Source organism: Antennarius striatus, chromosome 1 (assembly GCF_040054535.1).
Source record: "Antennarius striatus isolate MH-2024 chromosome 1, ASM4005453v1, whole genome shotgun sequence".
Classification (NCBI taxonomy): domain Eukaryota; kingdom Metazoa; phylum Chordata; class Actinopteri; order Lophiiformes; family Antennariidae; genus Antennarius; species Antennarius striatus.
Window position 1 is genome coordinate 7,826,815 of NC_090776.1, and position 19,289 is coordinate 7,846,103.

The 19,289-nt window shown below is 41.5% G+C and overlaps 1 protein-coding gene across 1 annotated transcript in view; it reads right to left on the reverse strand.

Annotated features, from left to right (window-relative positions):
- cdh8 (cadherin 8) overlaps nt 1-19,289 on the reverse strand; it is a 157,321-nt gene that overhangs the window by 108,892 nt on the left and 29,140 nt on the right. The window lies entirely within an intron of this gene.

Sequence of the window (19,289 nt, forward strand, 5' to 3'; positions counted from 1 at the left end):
TTTTCAAATCTCTCATAAATCGTAGGGCATCCCGTTTTCCGCTGGCATCTTTGTGGACAGCCACACTTCTCAATTTCTTGAGAAAAGGACAGGGGGTAAAAAGCCTCTTTCAGTATTACATCTCGCCTACTTTATTATCAGTCTTCTGGGAAGACTGGGGCATCATTGCAGCCAGGCTATCTGTTTACATTTTCTTTACAAGACTATATTGGAATTATAATTGTGTTCTATGGCGCCTTCTTTTGGTGCCTTGCTCTGTTTGAAGGTCCTGTGGACCTGGGGAGATGAAGAAAAATGGACCCTTTTTGAGGAATTCGATTACTGAGGAAGAAAGTGCAGCTGCACACTGGCTTATTCTTTTTTTTTCTGTTTTCCTTCAGGTGTCAGTATCTTGGGATGCTTGATATTAGAGCTGGAATTATGTAGAAAAAATGCAACATCAATATATTAAAAAATATTTTCCTAATGCAATTAATGTGTCAGAATGAAAGAGACATACTGTAGCTGTCTGATTGGTCTTCATGAATTATGGAATTGAATCCATGCAACTGAGAAATGGACTTTATGGAGTGATTTTAAGTACTTATTTAACTTAGGTGTCTGCTTTTTTAATTTTTCTTAAGTTAGCAGAGGTCACATTGTTGCATTATTTTAGTTGCTTCATTGTAGACCTAAAGTGGTAATGGCACCATGCAGAAAACCGTCTTTATAAATATTAAATATAAAATGCATTTACACAACCTTTGATTTCAGCTTTTCTTAATCATAATTAGCCAGAGAGATTCTTGTGTTGAAATAAACTCTCTGGGCATAGCTTAAAATATTTCAATCAAAGAAAACGAGAAAACGAGGTATTCCAGTTCATCAAATATTGGTCTTTTTGGACCTAACAGTAATGGGTACTGTACTCTCTAAACTAGAGTGTTTTACCCCCAATAATCCTTTTGTAGTTGCCATAAGCACCATCAATAGGAATGTTGAGGATACGTAAAATGGCAAGTAGATGCTGCAATGGAACATACATCAACACGATTAGTGCAGATATTTTATCTTTTGCTTCACTTGTATTATTGCCAACATGGCAAATGTTGGCGGCATGGTGGCACAGTGGGGGGTAGCGCTATCGCCAACAGCGCATGCGTGTTTGTCTGTTTATGTGTGGCTCCGCGGTGCACTGACATTGTGCCCGGATTGCACCCTGCCTCCCTCCCCCAGTCGACTACAATAGGCTCCAGCACCCCGCGACAGTGTAAAAAGAGGGTTTGATGATGAATGAATGAATGGATAATGTGTCACAAATATTTTTAGCAATGGAGGTTGACATCTTTGCAGTGGCTCATGTGTTCCATCAATTACCATGAACTTAAATATGTTAAAATCCCTGTACTTTTGCAGTATCAGTGAAACTTTGCACACTTTTATTGAAAGGCATGTACAACTTTTGACTGGTACTGTATATCACTCAATGTTCTTGTTTTGGAGTAGTACTGTGAAGCAGGAGCTAAAACAATTGTTGAAACTGAGTTCTAAGAACTGCAAAGTTTTGTGAGTCTTGCAGTGTGGATGCAATAAAAAAAAAAAAGAAGATAAGGTAAGCTTCAAAGTTTCCTACGATAAAAAATTCCATGTGATATTCTACGTTCCCTTTTACCATAGGCCTTGCATGTGAAGCGACTGACAGTCAAGTGCGACTGAGAATGACTGAACTTCCGCTCTTTTTGAGCGTGATTTGTTATGGAAGGTCTAGATGGGTAACAAGGAGTAATTCCAGGAGTTAATACCCCAAATGGTGCGTCCTTTTCCCCCACTGTAATCATACAAGATCATAAAAAGTGTAAATGAAGTGTAATACCAACAATGTGTATGGATGGAGTAAAATAAAGCTAGCTTGATTCCAATTCTCACAGTGAAGTCAACATTACATACACATGACATAGTCAAGATGGTAGAAATAATCAACACTGATAGGGTACTTTGTAGCTAGCAAACAAACATCTACTTTTTCTTTGGTAAACAAACATCCCCCCGCACCGGAGGGACTTAAAAATGTCTTTGCTGACCAAACTGTTTCTTAGGGGCTGATGGTGCTATTTTTCCTATACACAGTGAGCACATCAGACATGAGGTGGCTGATTCTTTCCTTACACTATGGACTATGAATTAAACTTAATTCTGAAATCACACAGTGAATACCCTGTTCTAGAAATACTAAACACATTTGTCTTTTTTTTTACTCCAAACTAGATTGATGACTTTGATTTAAGGCATAAAATTGTCTTGATTAGGTTGAGGAAAAGACCATTGTTCTGTTTAAAATAATTGTGCTGTTTATTTAACTTAAGTTACCTTTCACAAACTCAACTGTCTCCAGACATGGATTTTTCTTGCTGCTATTACAACTATTACTACAGCTAGACATTTAAATACTGTCTGTTTCGAAGGGTAGATTCTCAAAGCTGCTGTCTTTGACATAATTGACAGCAGGCTAAACAATGAACTAAATAGTATTTCATACTGTGCAGTAATCGTTGTTTCCTCAATTTTAAATTTTATGAATAAATTGTATTTTCAACATGTTTAACAGTTATCATGTTGAGAAAAAGGCATGCCTTGTCACAATGTCACAAGTATGTTGCACAAACAGCATAAATATTCCATCAAAATTGGTTATATTCCTGCAGCTGAACTGCATCCTGAAGTGCAGTGGAGTGAGACATTGAATTTGTATCCTTAGTCTTATTAGGATTACATTAAAATGCAAAACCACAAGCTCATACTGCAAACAGATAGTTACGAGAACAACCATGATGAGTGCAGGGTAATATGAATTTTGTCCAGAGAACAAATTTCTAATTTTGTTGTTATATATTTGCGACTATTTTATTGAGATGAGTTCACCATTTTATGCAACAATTTCCTGTGTAATATCATTTTATCAATAAGTAATTACTTGCCTACCAAATTGCAATTCAACATTTTCAAAATGTTTTGAGGGGAGAAGATCCTTATCAATTGCTCATTTGAATAATGCAAATGAATCCACAGAAAGGAAAAACAAGTCTGCTGCCATCGCTGTCAGTTGAAAACTGCTGCTGGAAAGGCACAAGCTGCTCAAAGGTTGATAGCATTCTGCTGTTAGAAGAAGAAAACTAAACTCCATGCTAATGGGATAGTTTCTGTTTTGTACTGGTGGTAGTACAAATAGTCCAGTACAATAACTGACAAGTGGCACAGGGGTTGCTGAGCAGTTGTCCATTTGTTGGAGCTCAGGCATTAGCAGAGGATGAGCTCCCCGTCATGCCATTATAAAGTCCCCTGAAAGAGTAAGAGCATTTTAGCCCCCTGTTTACTTAATATGCAGGATCCAGCCAGTCTATTTGCTTCTAATCAACTGATAAGACGAGAGGCCTTTTCGAAAGCCCCTGGAGGATGAAAACCAAACTCCTAATGGTCATTAGTAGCAATTATGTTCTGTAACTGGCCTACCACTCACTGCCTTTGCTCTGTTGGCTGCTTAGATGGATTTTGATCTGATGTGGACGCAGGGGACCCTGAACTCAAGAGTGTTTGACGGTACGCTTTCAACGTCTGAGGCCAACCGCAGTTCATACTTGTTGATGTAGTTTCCCGTCTGATTGCTGTCCTAAGGATGATACAAGGTGTACTGTATGAACGTGTTCACTCTTTTTGAAAGCATGGTTAGGGAGCAAATATTTGGCTGCCCTCCACTCTGACAGCACAAACGTACTTTTCTGTAATATCGAGTTGTCAAAGACATCTTAAGGACACCACCTAAACACAAAGTGTGTCCACCCTGGAAGGCTGCAGCACCTCCCAATTAGCTAACTCAGCTCCTTTGCTGAAGGATTCCGAATACTTGTGATTTTTATGCAAAACCACCAAGATCAAACGGCCTCTGCCCTAATCCCTTGAGTCGAACCTGGGGAGTGTGATCCTTATCGACAAATGCTGAGCTGCTTCAGAATGGGATCCCATTACATATGCAGAGAGACCTTTTGACATTCATTTTCCCTCCACACTCGTGATGCAACAAAGGCAGGAATCCCACTCCTCTTTTTGCATTGTAAATGTTTGCAAACATGTCATACAGGTAGTCGCTGACTTACGACCTGTGCAACTTACGACCGATCGACTTTACGACCACAATGTCCGAGTAACGCTGGCATTCCCTCCAGCCACAGTACTCACGCTCTGAGACTCCCGCGCTCTCTTCAGTCCCCACGGCGCACACACGCTGTTCAGTCACACTGAGATCAGCAGCCCAGCCCACTGCTGATGGGCTGGGCTGCTTAGGAGGCTGTGACGGAGAAATGTATGAATGGCGTATGGAAAAACTGTCAAGCGTTACGTGAACTCTTCTGCTGGATTTGAAAGTGACGAAGAACTTGATCAGATTCGAGAGAAAATAGTGAAACTGGCAAAAAACCTCTCCTTGGAGAACTCACGAATGATCGCGCTGTATGAAGAACTGATCGCGCTGGAAGAAGAAAGAGTGGAAGAAGAAGAGAGAAGAGAAGCAGAGAAAGAAGAGGAGGAAACAGAAAAAATGTTCATCACCAAAGGTTTGTCAGAAGGCTTTTCCCTGTTAAATAAACTCCGTGCACACTTTGAAGAAATGCACATAGAACATAGAAACATTTGCAAGGATTGAACGGATGGCAAACGACGCTTTCCGTCCATATCGTGAAATTTATGAGGAGAAAAAGAAACGAACAATTCAGACAAAGCTCACAATGATTATGAAAAGATCGTCTCCCGCTCCCACCAACCCACACGCTGCCCAGCTGACGATCCGGACGACCCCCAGCCAAGAACCAGCGCTGCTGGATTTAATTCTTACGTAAGAGTCGATTTACGACCAAGTCGAGTTACGACCGATCTGTCGGTCCCAATCGCGGTCGTAAGTCGGCGACTACCTGTATTCAAAAATCCACCTCAAGGCACCTGATCTGAGGCCCCATCCACACGATAACGGATATTTTAAAAATGCAACTTTTTTGTTGCGTTTACGCCTTCCGTCCACACGACAACGCAGATATCCAGAACGAAAACGCAACTATTAAAAAACGCTGGGTCTGCGTTGTCGTGTGGACGGCGTAACCGCGACTTTTTAAAAACGCTGACGTCTTGCCTGCTACGAACAGCTGTGACGTCATATTTATGGGCCCATGTGTTGTGACAACAAAACACGGAGGATTCCTAATGGATAAAATTTGACTCAATACTGCCACCACATGGTTTGGCATGCTTATAGCAGTCTTCGAAAACGCACTGCTGCGCTTACATGTGGACGGAGATTTTTTTAAAAACGCTGTTGTGTGGACGGGAATCGTTTTCGATGCGTATTTAAAAAGTTCCGTTTTTAAAAAACTCTGTTATCGTGTGGACGGGGCCTTAGTTTCAGATGAGGTATTAGGGATGAGCAAGTACACCACTATCTGTATCTGTATCTGTTCAACCGTCTAAATTACCTGTATCCATATCTGTACTTGGAATGGGGGGGACTTAAATCTGAAGTGGGTGTGGTTTGACCAGAAATCAGTGGGGCTTAAATCGGTACACTATTTTAACTCTGAAATTGATATGGATTGATCAGAAGTTGCCCTCGCACATTCGCACATCAATGTTTGCGACTCCACCTCATCACAGATTTTTGGAAGGCAGTCATGTGATACCGTACGCACTTTCTATTGGCTGATGACTTCTGGAAGTGTGCTCTTTTCCGTCAGACGAGGACTTTCGTGGGACACAAAAGTGCTTTAAACAGTCTATAAGAGTGTGGGAAAAGGTAATACAGATAGAAGGTGGTTTAATATAAGTATGGGGAGGGTTCATAAACGTTTAAATTACCATAAATAATAAGACCAATATAATAAGATTGCGCTCTCAATCGCGGATTTCTCAATCACGTGTGGTCCCTGGAATGTATTAACTGCAAAGACTGAGTAAGAGAAATATTTACAGAACAAGTTTTTTTTATGAACTCAGAACATGAATATTTTCAAGTATAAATTAATATTTACAGAACAGCCTCAGAGTTGAGATTAAATGATTTTGATCACAATAGTAAAGAAAGTTTTCACAGGACAAGTTTTTTGTTTTTTTTATGAACTCAGAAAATGAAGTGCATTAATGAATACAAGATACGCAATGGACTACAAGGGATGCATGAACAAGAATTGTCATACTGAACACAACTTTCCAATTTTTTTCTTTTCATCTTTAATTTTTAGAATGAGAGAGATAGAGAGACAGAACATGTGTGTATGTGTATGTGTGTCTGTGTGTGTGCACGCTATGTAACAGTTAAAACATCTTAAAAGTATATAAATTATTAATATTGTCACAAGAGGGCACAAGCCAGTGTCTTATTGTTCCGGTCCCAAGCAGAGGGTTGTGTCAGGAAAACGTAAAACTTTTGCCAAATCAAACATGCTAATCAAATTTATGACTTACATACCGAGGCCTGGGTTACCAATGACCGCCATTGGTGTTGTTCACCTACAGGGTGACTACTGTTGGTCAAAGAAGGAGAGGAGGAAAGTGTATTTGTAGGAGGAGAGAGAAGAGGAACACCAAGAGTATAGGACTGAGAGTAGGGACGTTGAATTTTGGAACTATGACAGGGAAAGGTAGAGAGTTGGTTAACATTTTGCAGAGGAGGAAGGTTGACATACTGAGTGTCAAGGAGACCAGGTGGAAAGGTAGGGAAGCTTGAAGTTTAGGAGCAGGGTTCAAATTGTTCTATCATGGTGTAGAAAGGAAGACATATGGAGTATGAGTTATCTTGAAGGATGAGGTTGTAAGGAATGTCCTAGAGGCATAAAGAGTCTCGGATAGAGCGATGAGTCTGAAGTTAGAAATCAAAGGTGCGATGTTCAGTGTTGCTATTGGGTATGTTCCACAGGTAGGATGCGAGCTGGAGGAGAATGAGAAATTCTGGTTGGACTTTGATGAAGTGATGCAGAGCATACCTAGACATGGGAGCATTGTCATTGGTGCAGACTTCAATGGACATGTTGGAAACAGAGGTGATGAAGAGTAGATGGGCAGGTTTGGTATCCAGCAGAGGAATGCAGAAGGACAGATGGTGGCTGACTTTGCAAAAAGGATAGAATTGTATATTGGAATTGCTATAGTAAATGCTTCCTTCCAGAAGAGGCAGGGATATAGGGTAACATATAAGATTGGAGGTAGGAGCACATAGGTAGACTACATCTTGTGTACACTGTGTAATCTGAAGGAGATCGGTGACTGCAAAGTAGTGGCAGGCGAGAGTGTAACGAAACAGCATAGGATGGTGGTGTGTAGGATGACTCAGGTGGCGAGGAAGATGTAGAGGGCAAAGGCAGAGGATAGGACCAAATGGTAGGAACTGAAAAAGGAAGAGTGTTGCATGACTTTCAGGAAGGCGTTAAGACAGACTCTGGGTGGTCAGGACATGCTTCCAGATGACTGGACAACTACAGCTAATGTGATCAGGGAGACAGGTAGGAGAGTACTCGGTGTGTCTTTCGGAAGGAAAGTAGATAAGAAGACTTGGTGGTGGAATGAGGAGGTACAGGAGTGTATATAGAGAAAGAAGTTAGCTAAGAAGAAGTGGGACACTGAGAGGACTGAGGAGAGTAGAAAGGAGTACAGGTGTAAGGCGTAAGGTAAAAGTAGAGGTAGCAAAGGCCAAACAAGAGGCTTATGATGACTTGTATGCTAAGATGGACAGTAAGGAGGGAGACACTGATCTATGCAGGTTGGCAACACAGAGAAACAGAGATGGAAGAAAGTGCAGCAGGTTAGGGTGATTAAGGATAGGGATGGAAGTCTATTGACAGGTTCCAGTAGTATGATGGGAAGATGGAAAGGGTACTTTGAAGAGTTGATGAACGAGGAAAATGAGAGAGAACAAAGACTCAGAGATGGCTGTTGTGAACCATGAAGTAGCAAAACTTAGTCGGGATGAAGTGAGTAGGGCATTGGAGAGGATAAGAGTGGGAAGGCACTTGGTCCTGATGATATAACAAAAGAATAACAAAATGAACAATAACAAAATTAGGACTCTTCTGAAGAACTGATAAAAAGGTGTGCAAAGACGCACGCCTATTGAACTAAATGGATGGATCAAAACAACAGCGTATCAGAATAAAGTAATTGAATTTGAATTGTGACATGCAAAGTATGTACTAATTGACAATGTGCTGTAATGAGAGAGATGTTGTTGATTTAGGGGACGGGAACTTCACAAGCCAATGGCTTCTGCCCGTCAACCCTTTTTTTTTCTTTTCCGGTGATGTTGCCGATGTTTCAACAATGATGAATGTAAAATCTGTTGTAATAACATGCCTGGAAAGAAGAAAATAAACTGAATAAATAAATATACCTGTGGAGGTATGAAAGTGTCTAGAAGAGGTTCCAGTAGATCTTCTGACTGGGGTGTTCAACAGGATGTTAGATAGTGAGGAGATGCCTGAGGAATGGAGGAGAAGTGCCCATTTTTAAGAACAAGGGAGATGTGCAGAGTTGTGGCAACCACAGAGGAATAAAGCTGGTGAGCCATACAATGAAGTTATGGGAAAGAGTAGTTGAAGCTAGATTAAGGGCAGAAGTGAGCATTTGTGAGCAGCACTATGGTTTCATGACAAAAAAGAGTACTACAGATGCAGTATTTGCCTTGATGATGTTGATAAAGAAGTACAGAGAAGGCCAGATGGAGCTGCGTTGTGTTTTTGTAGATCTGGAGAAAGCTTATGACAGGGTGCTCAGAGAGGAACTTAGGTATTGTATGAGGAAGTAGCAGAGAAGTATGTTAGAGTGGTGCAGGACGTGTATGAGGACTGTAAGACAGTGGTGAGGTGTGCTCTAGGTGTCAGCAGCTCTGGGCTCCTTCTTGTTCGCTATGGTGATGGACAGGCTGACCGACGAGGTTAGACAGGAATCTCCACGGACTATGATGTTTGCAGATGACATTGGGATCTGCAGTGAGAGCAGGGAACAAGTGGAGGAGAAGCTAGAGAGGTGGAGGTTTCTCCTGGAAAGCAGAGGAATGAAGGTTAGCCGCAGTAAGACAGAGTACATGTGTGTGAATGAGAGGGACCCAAATGGAAGAGTGAGGTTACAGGGAGAAGAGATCAAGAAGGTGGATGATTTTAATTATTTAGGGACAACAGTCCAGAGCAATAGAGAGTGTGGAAAAGAGGTGAAGAAGCACGTGCAGGCAGGATGGAACGGGTGGAGAAAAGTGTGTTGTGATGAGTGGTAGAAGAGTTTCAGCTAAAATGAAAGGAAAGGTGTACAAAACTGGTGAGACCAGCGATGTTGTTTAGTCTAGAGACAGTGTCACTGAGGAAAAGACAGGAGACAGAGCTGGAAGTAGCAGAAATAAAGATGCTAAGGTTCTCTTTGGGAGTGACCAGGATGGATCGGATCAGGAATGAGTGCATCAAAGGGACAGCACATGCTAGAGGTTTTGGAGATTAAGTCATAGTGGCCAGACTGAAATGGTTTGGACGTGTCCAGAGGAGAGATAGTGAATATATTAGTAGAAGGATGCTGAGCTTTGAATTGCCAGGCAGGAGGCCTAGAGGAAGACCAAAGAGAAGGTTTACGGATGTAATAAGAGAGGACATGAAGGTAGTTGGTGTGAGAGAAGAGGATGCAGAAGACAGGGTTAGATGGAGGAAATTGATTCGCTGTGGCGACCCCTGAAGGAAAAGCTAAAAGGAAAAGAAGACAGTATTTAAATTATTAATTTGAACTGAAGTGAGGAAGGATCAAACTAAGAGCAGAGATTCTCTGTTACATCCATGTATGTCAGTGGTCCCCAACCACTAGGTCGCGACCCGGTACCTGGTTGCGGGACATTAGGTACCGGGCGGCACAGAACGCTTGACTTTCTTTTTTTAAATTGATTACCAGTCTAAAGATATTTTATTTGAAAAGTGACATCTGTGTGGAATGATGCACAGACAAATGCATGCGTCTGTGCCTCCTGACAGGTCACATGACAGGTTACCAGACGTTACCCCTAAATTAAGCACCCACAACTGCAGCAGTGTTCTAGATTAAAATGAAGGCAGATTATCCTGAGCACCCAAAGTGCTAAAAACCTTGTTTCTATTTCCAATCTCCTGTCTGTGTGAAGCAATTTTTTTGTAGTGACTGTGAAGAAAACCAAACTGCGGAGTAGACATTTAAGTTGTCATTGTCTCCCATTACTCCTAGATCAGTGATCCCAAACAACTAATTGTCAATATTGTAATTGATATTATTTGGTTGAGTTGTTCACCCTTTTATAGGAAATGATCAGTATTTCTCCTTCGTTGAATGCACTGATTGTAAGTTGCTATATTTCAAAATAAACTTCATCAGTGCACTCACTTGAATGGAGTTTTTAATATAATTATTTCTTACAATTATGTTGTTTACAGAGATGTTGATTATAAATTCATGAACAAAAGGTTGTTTATTGTCTGTTGATGTCTGCATTTCACATGAAACCACTGTGGATGATTAATTGTTAGACTACAGCTGTCCTGGTGTCCTTAACGATTATCGAGCAAATGAAGGCCGGTCCATGAAAACATTATCTTAGATGAAACCAGTCCATGGCGCAAAAAAGGTTGTGGACCGCTGGTTATGCTCGTGCTGAAGGAAAATCATCATAAGTTTTACTTGTATGATACTTGTACTCGTCAAAAATGCTTTATCCGTATCTAAGGTATTTGCTCAATAACATCCCACAATCCTGTTTTAATCTACATTTTGGTTTTATGAATCCCTGGATATTGTGTCTCTAAAGACTTCCAATTTTGATATAATGACTACTGAGGTAAACTAACATGTAATGATTGCAACATCACATGCTCAATTCTTTGTGTTTATCTGTGTCAATAGTGGCATGTATATACTGAGTGTAAAAACAATATCCCCAGTGGGGATTAATAAAGTTCATTAAATGCACTCTTGGTGTACTGTACGATTCCATTATTAGACAACTTATAAAGAAGCAGCGTGTTGACACACTGGAGTAATTACACATGCAGGCATATCAGTTCACCAGAAAAGCAGCAGTCATCAAATGGGAGGGTGGAAAAAATCATCAAATGGGATATAACCTTAACCCCAGTTCATTCTAACAAAAAAGGTGCTATGTAAGTGCAGTCTGCTTATGATTTGCATTTTGACTGTCCACACTATGTGTAGACAGGTATGTATGTGTACACACAGGCATGTGTGTGCACATACAAAAGGTACACACACAACCTGAAAAGATAATGTCATATTTTCTTATCAGGCTACTCATTGACAATGTGTGATTGCAATGCTTGTGTATGTGTGTTTATGTGCTGTGTGGTAATGTGTGAAATGTGAGACACTGATAAACACAGCACAGCTTTGCCAGTGGTGATTCAAGCAGGTGCTGGCTGCTATAAACACTAGGAGTGTTGCACAGATTGAGTTGGAGTGAAATGAGGACCTGTGTGTCTGCTTCATCCAGATGGAGAGTACAATGGTTTTGGGGGTGGCCCAGGTTGTTTCCCTTGATGACAAACCATTCAAGGATCTATGCAGCCATTATAATATTGCTGTCTCACCACAGCTGCTCCCAGACTTCATCAGCTAACAGCATCAATGCAACTTTATGACACAGTTTAAGCATAGAAAGCAGCATAAAATGGCACTGTGCCATTTGGCAGAGAGATCCTCTTCTTAGAGGTGAGGAGTTCTCTCCAGGGACTCAGAAGGGGCTTCCCTCCTAAACACAGATCCTCAACCTTCCATCCATCCATCCATCCATCCATCCATCCATCCATCCATCCATCCATCCATCCCTCCATCCATCCATCCATCCATCCCTCCATCCATCCATCCATCCATCCATCTTTCCACCATCTATCACTTATCAGGGACCAGGTTGTGGGGGCAACAGTCTCAGGAGGAATGACTATACTTCCCTCTCCCCAGACACCTATTCCAGCTCCTCCGGGGGGATCCCAAGGCATTCCCAGGCAGTTGAGAGACATAGTCCCTCCAGCATGTTGTAGGTGTTCCCCGAGATCTCCTCCCAGTAGGACATGCCCCCACAACACCTACCCAGGGAGGCATTGAGGAGGCATCCGGAACATATGCCCAAGCTACCTAAGCTGGCTCCGCTCAAGGTGGAGGAACATCAGCTCTACTCCAAGCTCCTCCCTGGTGACTGACCTCCTCACCTATCTCAAAGGGTGCGCTCAGCCACTCTACGGAGGAAACTCATTTCAGCCAGTTGTATCTGGGATTTTGTCCTTTCGGTCATGACCCAATGCTCATGACCATAGTTGAGAGTAGGAACGTAGATTGACTGGTAAATTGAGAGTCTCATCTTGTGACTCAGCTCCTTCTTCACCACGACAGACATGTAAAGCGACCACATCACTGCAGAAGCTGCACCGATCCGTCTGTCAATCTCATGCTCCATCCTTCCCTCACTCGTGAACAATACCCCAAGATACTTAAACTCCTCCACTTGGGACGAAGACTCTCCACTGACCTGAGGAGGGCACACCACCCTTTTCTGGTCAAGAACCATGGCCTCGGATTTAGAGGTGCTGATCCTTATCACACTCGCGTCACAGTAAGCTGCAAACCGTCCTAGTGCTTGCTGGAGGTCCAGGCTTGATGAGGCCAGGACAACACAAAAAGCAGAGATGAAATTCTTTGGTCCCCAAACTGGACTCCCTCCGGATCCTGGCTCAGCCTAGAAATTCTGTCCACAAAGATTATGAACCTCAGGTTGAGGTTCACAATCTTTATGGACTAACCTCTTAGAGGTTCATAGAACTAATGTTCTTTAGTTCTTTTTTTCCAAAGCTAAGTATCGAAAGATAATTTTCCTGAAGCCTAACACCTGACATAGTACTGTGTTTATTTTTTACGTTATTACATTGCGTTCCCATAATTAAAAATAAATGTTCTTGATCATTCATCAGCTTTTTTTTAAAAAATTAAATTACTATGAACATGCCCAATAAATACCTCTGATTGAAGAAAGCTATACAGTTATTCTACATGTGCTCTGCACAAGCTCCTTGAATATAGTCCAGTGTCCACCTACAGACATGCAAGTTGGTGCATTGACTTGCCTGCAGGTGTGAATGTGGGTGTAAATGTGTGTCAGTCCTGCAAAACCATGGCAGGCTGTGAGGGGGTATTCCGCCTCTTGGCCGGTGCATGCTGCCCTAGGTACCAGTCATCTGCAACCATCCAGGAGCAGCTTTAAAACTATGTATATGCTGTTTTTCAAACACATGGTTTGACGAGTATATATAATTACCGAATTGCTTAATTGTATTTACAATTCAATATAAAATTAAATGGTCAGGACATTGCTATGTTTACTTTGACTTTATGCTGATTTGATACTGAAGCTTTCAAATTAGGACTTTTATGTATTAGCTATTTTGACATTGGTATTTATTCATTGCTCATATTGAGACTTTAGTTTGTTTTTTGTAGATTTGAATTAAAGCATTAAAAACATTTTTATGTCATGGAATTTTCTATGGCCACATAGTTAAACAGTTGGTGGGTTAAAATCATTATCTAATGCTTCGTCTGATCTGAAATGTTTTTACTCTGTAGTCTCCAAGTAGTCAGTGAAAAACGCTCCTTTTATTTCATTTGTCAACACCATGAAATCTGCCTTTATGGTGGTTGTGATTTGCTAAGTACACTGACAAATAAGAAAGCACAACAATAAATTAGGAAACACAGCTAGAAATCATACATGAAATTAACAAATCTAAAAGCATGGCAACACATAATTTAAAAAAAAAAAATTCAGCTCCTCAGGTGCTGCAAGTTAAAAAAATCTTTGTGATTGGATGGTGGTGCTGGATGGAGTCAGGTAGCAAGAAAATGTAGTTCTGTTATGAACCTGCTCAGTACGGATAATTCCATATAAGGGGATTGCCGTTTGCTGGTGTTAGCTATCAACAAGCTGAAGCCAACCAATAAGGTAACATTTTTCCATTTATATCACTTTTTCTGAAATTTTATTTCTCTAACTTTACTCTAACTATGGCTTCTCTCTCTAGCCTCTCCTCTGTCTTTTCCCCTATCTACTCATGCTTCAATTGTCTCATGTTCAGTTATACCTAGACCTCCATTAGTGAGTCAGGAATCTGTGTGAAGCGTAGCTTTGTTTTAGCGCTGGAAGTGAGGCTCAGCCAGGTCAAGGGGCGACTTCGCTCCATCAAGCATAGGCATAGCTCCATAAAAAGCAGCCCCCAACCAGATTTAGCAAGAGTGGAGAGCCCTAGCGTACTACTGCAGCTAGTAGGCCCAGTTATCGCCAGCCATAGCATAGTCTCACAGCTAGTAGGCCCCACTGGCGCTAATCATAGCTGCCCCCACCCCTCACTGGCCCCCGAGCAGCTCGGAAAACAGCGTGATTGGATAACTACGAGAGGGAAACGTAGGCAGAGGAAGCCCACTGTACACTGCCAACATCAGACTTCAACATCCTCCATATGTGTCTCTAAGAAGTTTGCCCCCCCCTCAGTAGCACGCCAACTGAAAAGCACACTTTGGTCATTGGCTCATCCATTGTGAGACATGTAAATTTAAGACAGCCAGCGGCCACAGTTAGCTGCATCCATTGGGCCAGAGCTGGCAACATCAAGGAAGAATTAAAGTTAATGAGTAAAAATAAACGGAGGTTTAAGGAAACCATAATTCATTGTGTGGTAAATGATGCTCGCCTGAAAAAGTCAGAGGTCCTAAAAGCTAATGTAGAGTCTGTGTGCACATTTGCTAAGACCCTGGCTGATTAAATAGTTTTTACTCTGGTCCCCTCCCAAATTTAACTAGCGATGAGATGTTTAGCTGCATGTCATATTTTAGTCCCTGGCTGACTAGGTGATGTCCCAATAATTCAGAAGGCTTCGTCGTCAGTTGGAAAACTTTCTGGGGCAAGCCTGGTCTCATTAGGAGGGATGGCATTCATCCTACTTGGGATGGTGCTGCCCTCTTGTCCAAAAATATAGTCAAAAGTCTTTCTTCTAAATCCTGACATGTCAGAGTGGAGATCACACACTTCTCTGGGTTTCCCTTACTGCAGTCCCCGGCCATAGCTAACTCTAGTTTAACTAATACACACCCCATTAAGACTATGTCCATTCCTCGGACCTACAGAAATTTAAGACGGCCAAAATCAAGAAGAGCTGTTTCGATTAACCATAGTAACTAAAGTTTGTTCTCAGACAAATTCAGGACAGGAGAATTAAATGCGGACTTTTAAATTTTAGATCATTATCATCTTTTAGTTAATGATCTAATAACCGATCACAGCATTGACATCTTTGGACTAACAAAAACCTGGCTACATAAAGATGAATATGTTAGCCTTAATGAAGCCTCTCCTCCCAGCCTTATCAATGCTCACATAGCGCGTGGTAGTGGACGACGAGATGGCGTGGCAGCCATTTACAACTGTGATTTAGCAATTAACCTAAAACCTGAGTCTAGCTACCTTACCGTATTGGCCCGAATATAAGACGGTGTTTTTTGCATTGAAATAAGACTGAAAAAGTGGGGGTCGTCTTATATTCGGGGTCTACACATTATACCTATTCACAATGCTAGATGGCGCCAGATATCTTTAAAGCGAATGCTGAAATAACTCCCCCAGGCCAAAGCGAACCCCTGTCATGAAGAAGAAACCCCTGTCACGAAGAAGAAAAATAAAAATAGCTCTAAGAAAGAAAAGACAAAAAAATAAGAGAAAAGATAACAGAAAATGGAGAAACATAGCGACCATCTTGAGAAAAGTGGGTCAAAGATCGGCCAGGTTAACCGGCAGCTGAGGAGACGTTACGATGCAAACTTCAAGATGATGGTCATAAATGAGGCAGATTCCTCAAACAATTGCAAAGCGGCTGTGAAATATGGAGATGGAGAGCTCAAAAAGATCGCCTAAAAAATGCTCGCAGTGAGAGAAAAGCTTTCCGTGGTCCTCATAGCGGCCACTTCCATGAGCTCAACAGGAGGGTGTGCGCATATGTGGACGAGAAACGAAAGGACGGGATGCCCATCAGCATATCAAATGCTCTGGACAGCAGTCAGGATGACGTGCTATGGGAGGAGTCAGTGGAGCCAGAGAATGGGAGTGAGGACAGTGACACTGAGCACAGCGAGGCAGAAGATGTTTGCGAGGAGTAATGTTCTGACATGACAGATCTCGGCTACTCTTAAGTTTAAACCAGTTTGCATTATTTTATTGCACTAGTTTTTCTCTCGAATATATCGTTATAATCATTTGTTTCAGATGTACTGTAATTATTTTCTCTATAAAAATTAAATTTGGTGTTCAAAAAGTCTTTTTTCAAACTTGAGCCTCGAAAAAGAGGGGGCTGTCTTATAATCGGGATCGTCTTATATTCGGGCCAATGCAGTACTTTTGACAGTCTTAGCATGAATGTGCTACAGTCTTCAAATAAATCAAGTGATTATTTTGTGTTTGCAGATGACATTGTGATCTGTAGTGAGAGCAGGGAACAGGTGGAGGAGAAGCTAGAGAGGTGGAGGTTTGTCCTGGAAAGGAGAGTAATGAAGGTTAGCCGCAGTAAGACCGAGTACATGTGTGTGAATGAGAGGGACCCAAGTGGAAGAGTGAGGCTACAGGGAGAAGAGATCAAGAAGGTGGAGGATTTTAAGTACTTAGGGTCAACAGTCCAGAGCAATGGAGAGTGTGGAAAAGAGGTGAAGAAGCGTGTACAGGCAGGATGGAACGGGTGGAGGAAAGTGTCAGGTGTGATGTGTGATAGAAGAGTATCAGCTAAAATGAAAGGAAAGGTGTACAAAACTGTGGTGAGACCAGCGATGTTGTTTGGTCTAGAGACAGTGTCACTGAGGAAAAGACAGGAGAAAGAGCTGGAGGTAGCAGAGATGAAGATGCTGAGGTTCTCTCTGGGAGTGATCAGGAAGGATAGGATCAGGAATGAGTACATCAGAGGGACAGCACATGTTAGAGGTTTTGGAGATAAAGTCATAGTGGCCAGACTGAGATGGTTTGGACATGTCCAGAGGAGAGATAGTGAATATATTGGTAGAAGGATGCTGAGTTTTGAACTGCCAGCCAGAAGGCCTAGAGGAAGACCAAAGAGGAGGTTTATGGATGTAATGAGGGAAGACATGAAGATAGTTGGTGTGAGAGAAGAGGATTCAAAGGACAGGGCTAGATGGAGGAAATTGATTCGCTGTGGCGACCCCTGAAGGGAAAAGCCAAAAGGAAAAGAAGAAGAAGATTTTGTGTTTGTAATTGTATATCATCCTCCTGGACCATATTCCTCTTTTTTGACATAATTTTCTGATTTTTTATCTAATCTGGCTGTTACCAAATATAAGGTTATAGTAATAGGAGACAATATTCATTTCGATAGTGTGAATGATAGTTTCTGCTTTGGGTTTAAGTCTATGCTAGATTCTTTAGGTTTCTCACAGGTGGTAGATGGTCCTACTAGTGTTCTCGTTTGTGTGTGTCCTTGTGTCTTTGACGCACATTTTTTGACAGGGACGTATGATCATCAGACAACGTGCGTCACTGGGATGCTGGCTTTAAATACTTACAAATAAAAAAAATTGAAGTAACCTTTTTCCGTGATATAATACTGGGAAAAAATGCACTTCCATTGAAGAAAAATATTTTAAATTTATGCATTTCTGCACTTAAATTTCAAACCCTGAAATTGCCATTGTGTTTTGATCTCATGCGAGTTTCTCATTTTCAGACTCATCTGCTTGATTCAGCCTTATTAAAATCGAACCGAGGCGGCACGTCGGCGCAGTGGGTAGCGCTGTCGCCGCATAATAAGGCGGTTTGCGTCCTGCTCTGTGTGGAGTTTGCATGTTCTCCCCATGTCTGCGTGGGTTCTCTCCGGGTTGTCTAGCTTCATCCCACCTCCAAAAGCATGTGCTTCAGGTTGATTGGCCGGTCCCAAATTGCCCATAGGAGTGAGTGTCTGTGTCTGGTTGTCTGTCTTTGTGTGTGGCTCCGTGGTGCACTGGCGTCGTGCCTGGAGTGTCCCCCGCCTCACGCCCTATGCCAGCTGGGATAGGCTCCAGCACACCGTGACCCGCTGCGGCGGATAAAGCGGCAGAAAATGGATGGATGGATGGATGGACCGCAATGGATGCATTTTTTTTCCATGGGTGAGACATGACTAAATGTCAGCACTCAAGAAAAAATGCAGCTTATACAAAATGTGTGTGGAGAAGGCTGTCAGCTTAGTGTAGTGTCCACAGGAGAATACATGAATTAAAGGCAAAGAAAACTATCGAGTAAAATGCAAAAGGGAAAATACTGTATTACATCTTAGCTTTTTTCTTAAAAAGAATGACTATCAGGCTGTAACATTTTGATAACAATAATAAGTAATTTTTAGTGCTGTCAGGCGATTAAAAAATGTATCTAATTAATTACAGGATTTGTAATCAATTATTCTAATTAATCGCATTTTAATGTCATACCTGCTGAAGGCCCCAAAATAAAGAATTTTAATTCTAGGACATTACAAAATTGTAGTGCATGATTAATCAATAGAATGCACCAGGAAGAGAAGATTTGAAATCCACATTTTTATTGTTTAAGTGTGCTTTATAATTGAAATTCAAAAGAAAAAAGGCCTAGCACATCAGCAAAAACAATTAGGCCAGGTGCATTTCTCAAAAATGCAATACAAATACTGTACAGTTAAATAAAATAAATAAAATGCAGAAAGAAAATAAGGATGAGTCTCAAATAGGCACATAAAGCAAACTCTCAATCAAAATGAATACTAAAGCTGACTCAATACAGCAATTCAAAATTAATAGTATAACATGCTTCTAAATAAGGCAACATCAATAGCAAGATGCCAAAGGCTTTTCCTTTGACATGTCCTTGACATGTTTTGCATTTAAATGATACGTTAGGCTGGAGCTGCTTAGGTGATGTGAAAATTCTCATTTACAAATGGCACAAATAATAACAATAATAATAATAATAATAATAATAACAATGGATAGATTTATATAGCACTTTTCTGGACACTTTTAAATCTGATCCATTATTCATTCATTCCTCATTCATGCTTGGTGATGGTAAGCCATGTGTGTAGCCACAGCTGCCCTGGGGCAGACTGACAGAGGCGTCTACAGTGCAGATTGGCAGCGCAGAATCACTGAGTTTTTGTTGATAGTCCCGTCTTTGTTGTTTTTATAAATAAACTTTCCGCCAAAAGGTCTGAGTGGGCTTG